The sequence below is a fragment of the Austrofundulus limnaeus genome, unplaced genomic scaffold (genome assembly GCF_001266775.1).
Source record: "Austrofundulus limnaeus strain Quisiro unplaced genomic scaffold, Austrofundulus_limnaeus-1.0 Scaffold8, whole genome shotgun sequence".
Classification (NCBI taxonomy): Eukaryota; Metazoa; Chordata; class Actinopteri; order Cyprinodontiformes; family Rivulidae; genus Austrofundulus; species Austrofundulus limnaeus.
Window position 1 is genome coordinate 5,190,911 of NW_013952410.1, and position 3,563 is coordinate 5,194,473.

The window sequence follows — 3,563 nt, forward strand, 5'->3', positions numbered from 1 at the left end:
GTCCAGGACCTCAAGGTCAGGTTAACTGTCCAGGAAAACAGGGAGTGTGGTAAAGAAGTTAAGAAGAAAGCCCAGGTAGGATGGAGTGGATGAAGACGTGTCAAATGATTTGTGACAAAAGGGTGGCAGCAAAGATTAAATGAAAGGTTTACTAGAGAGTAACCATGTTGTACAGTTTGGAGACAGAGACATGGACAAAAAGACAGGAGACAGACCTGGAAGTGTCAGAGCTGAAGATGTCGAGGATCTCCTTGGGAGAGACACAGATGGATAAGTTTAGGAGTGAGATCAGAGGTACAGCACAGGGAAGTGAAGTCAGGGAGGACAAAGTGAGGTAGTTTGGACAAACAGAAGACACATGGACGCAGTTAGAGAGGACATGGAGGTAGTTGGGATGAGATGGAGGAGGATGACTCGCTGTGGTGACTCCTGACTATGGAACAGGCGAAAGAAGATGATTCATACGTAGATAAACATCAACCTCAAACACTTCTGGGCCCTGGATATTTACTGAAAGCACCACACAGGAAATGTTGGTTTCATCAAACTGTTGCAGAAATAATCTACTTTACGTTAAATTCAAAAACAGCTAAATGATTTCTAATGCACAGCTGATTGTTTAGTTTTCAAAGGCTTACAGTCTTTTAAAAAGATACAATAAAGGAAAAAAAGTAATTATGTGACGCAGTCCACACAGAGCCTAGAAGGCAGGAAAATAATCACTTTATTCTGAAAATACTTTACATCATTCAGGATTTCGATAATGGYTCATTTATAAACATGCACTGGTGAATCAGAAAGGTGTGAAAACGAGTTAAATCGTTTTCAATCATGTGACAAAGAAATATTTGACTTTGTACAATTATTTTCTTTCTTGTGCTGCTCTGGGAGCTCAGTTTTTTACCGTTTGTGTTTTGGATAGGGTGATGCTTTCAACCTACATGGCAGAGATTTATTGGCATCCTGAAAAAAAGGACTCCTTCAAACGGAGAGTAACAGAGGAGGCCTTAATAATTACACTTAACACCAAGCTGGCAAAGTCTGGGAATTAATAAACAAATAAGGTGGTAATTAACAAGTCTTTGCTGATAACAGCAACACATTTATTCTAGCAAAGGACTTGAGGCAGAATGTGGATGTAGACCTGCACCTCATTCTCAGAACGTGTTCAGTAAAAATATAAAAACAGTAATTGGAAAAACATTGGGAGTTAAAATCTATTGAAGATGAATCACTTTTTATTTCCAATTCAAAGAAGACGAAACGTGCAACGAAATAGAGAAAGTGTTTGCTGGTGCAATGCTGCCACCTAGAGGTCAATTTATGAAATGCTTTTGATTTTCACTGGTTCTGTGAAAAATAACTGGAGAGAAACAGCAGTTTGGAAAAATTTATATAAAATTGTCTGCAAATAATCTGTTACAAAGCAATTTGATGTGATTTTGTCACCTCATCATAAAGTTTCATTTGGTGAGACAAATGTCAGCTGGGATTGAATTTTATAAAGCAAAACATCAGTTGTCTTTGTAATTCACTCAAAGACGCTCCTTTTTTCCTGACAGTTTTCAGAAATAGTACAGAATTCAATTTAATCATTATCACAATTAATATTTCTCAAACTGATATATATTTGTTCACATTTTACATTATTTTAAATATTTCTGTAATATGATCAATACAAACACTCACCCTCAGTCCCACCTAAGAATATTTGTGAAAATGAGATGAGAAAATAATACATATCAATTAAAAATCAGCCTTCCAGAAGATTGTTTGACATGAATCACAAAATACTGAAATGTTAACTCAGACATGTCACAAGTAGAATTTAAGAGAGGATCAATAAGTTATTTGGAGGTGGGATTCTATGGGAAAATTGTGAACAATTAACATCCTACCTGTTGTACATAGGTCTTTAAACAACCTAGGTTTGGAGAAGCAGGTCCTGACAGAGCTGATGAGCTAACAGCCGGTCCGAGCAGAGCCGAGACTAAAGTGGACTGCTGCTATCTTCAAACTATTTTATTCTCACCAAATCTACAGTGAATAGTGTTAGCACTGTTAATCCAGTGTTTTCACATGAAACAATCATGTTGGCAAAAATACTATGAACTTCCTGCTAGAAGCGATCACCAGAAGTGCTACAGCTTGTTGCTGCTGCTATTTGCACTTGCAAAACAACCAAAGCGTTCTATATAAATACCTGTTTAGTGTGAAACTGAGAGCAGGAAGGTATGGGGCGTYAAGTGTAAAACAAGTGTTAAAACATTTCACTAACGTTTTATTGTTATTTAGCTCACTGTTCTTACATTTCACTATTTTTTACTAAATGTTAAATTTAAATGTTAAAAAATATATTTAAATATTAAATCCTAAATTGAAAGATTTAAATTAATGTAAAAGTTAAACCTTAAATGTTGAAGTTAAATGTTGAAGTTCACATTTAGGTACAGTATTTTGCAATGGAACGCAGTCTTTGCTATTGGTGCTCGGCTCGTGTTATGATGTCATCATCCTGAGACAAGAGCAGCCGTTAGCGCTCCAATGCAGCTAAAGCTTCCCTACAAGACATCAAACTTGCAGTTATGGCTGGTGTCTGGGCTGCACTTCAAATGCTGGACCACAGGGACCACCATATTGTTTTTATTAACAAATTTTGAATTTAGATCTTATATATTATCTTTAGCAGTGGCTAGCAGCGGCCATTGTTGATGTTGGTCGCAGGATGATCAATCACATCATCCTGGTTATCGGATGCTCACTTCTACTAACACTTCATTTTACACTTGGCGCCCCATAGTGAGGAAGTAATAAAAATTTGTTTTGAAATTTTGGAGACTGGAGTTGTTACAGCAGCAACCCACTTTAGCCTGAGCTAAAGACTAAAGCTAAAGTGCCTATAAGCTTTAACTAAAGCTCTTTTGTGTCTTAGGTAAAGACGAGCAGTATTAGCTTTGTTCAGACTAGCTGCTTGTCAGTGCTGTCAGAGTTCAAAAAGCTATTTTCAACAGGTAAGATATCCTTCATAATTTTTACAGAGACCCCCACTTCAAAATGACTGAGCTATTGCATAAGGGATTTCTACCCAGCTGATTGTTACTGAGTCAGTTCTACCTAAAGGTTGTAAATTCTGTACTTTTTCCAGTTTATTGTGAGGAAAACAAATCAAATAACTGTTTTTTGAAGCTGCAGATGTGGTGGAGCATGTTCCTCACAACTGTCGAACTGTTTATGAGACTTCCTTGTTAATCAGAACCTGTAGTTTCCTGAAATGTTACAGAATAATGTTCTTCCCTCATCATGTTTTTAACCCAAGTTATCTAAAGTATTTGACCTGGCTCTGTGAATGTGGACTTTAACATCAATGAATGCTACAGGGGGTAGTACTCGATACAATCCTTGAACCGTGTCTGGGGAGATCGTAAGGTTATGAATATAACCACGGTTCCTTGAAGGAATGGAACTAAGTACAACACACAGTTGTATATGGGACACGCGCACCCTCGCGCGCCTGGCTGAAGCCACCTCTAATCACGTCTTTAGACCGGTGACGTTGAACGTCG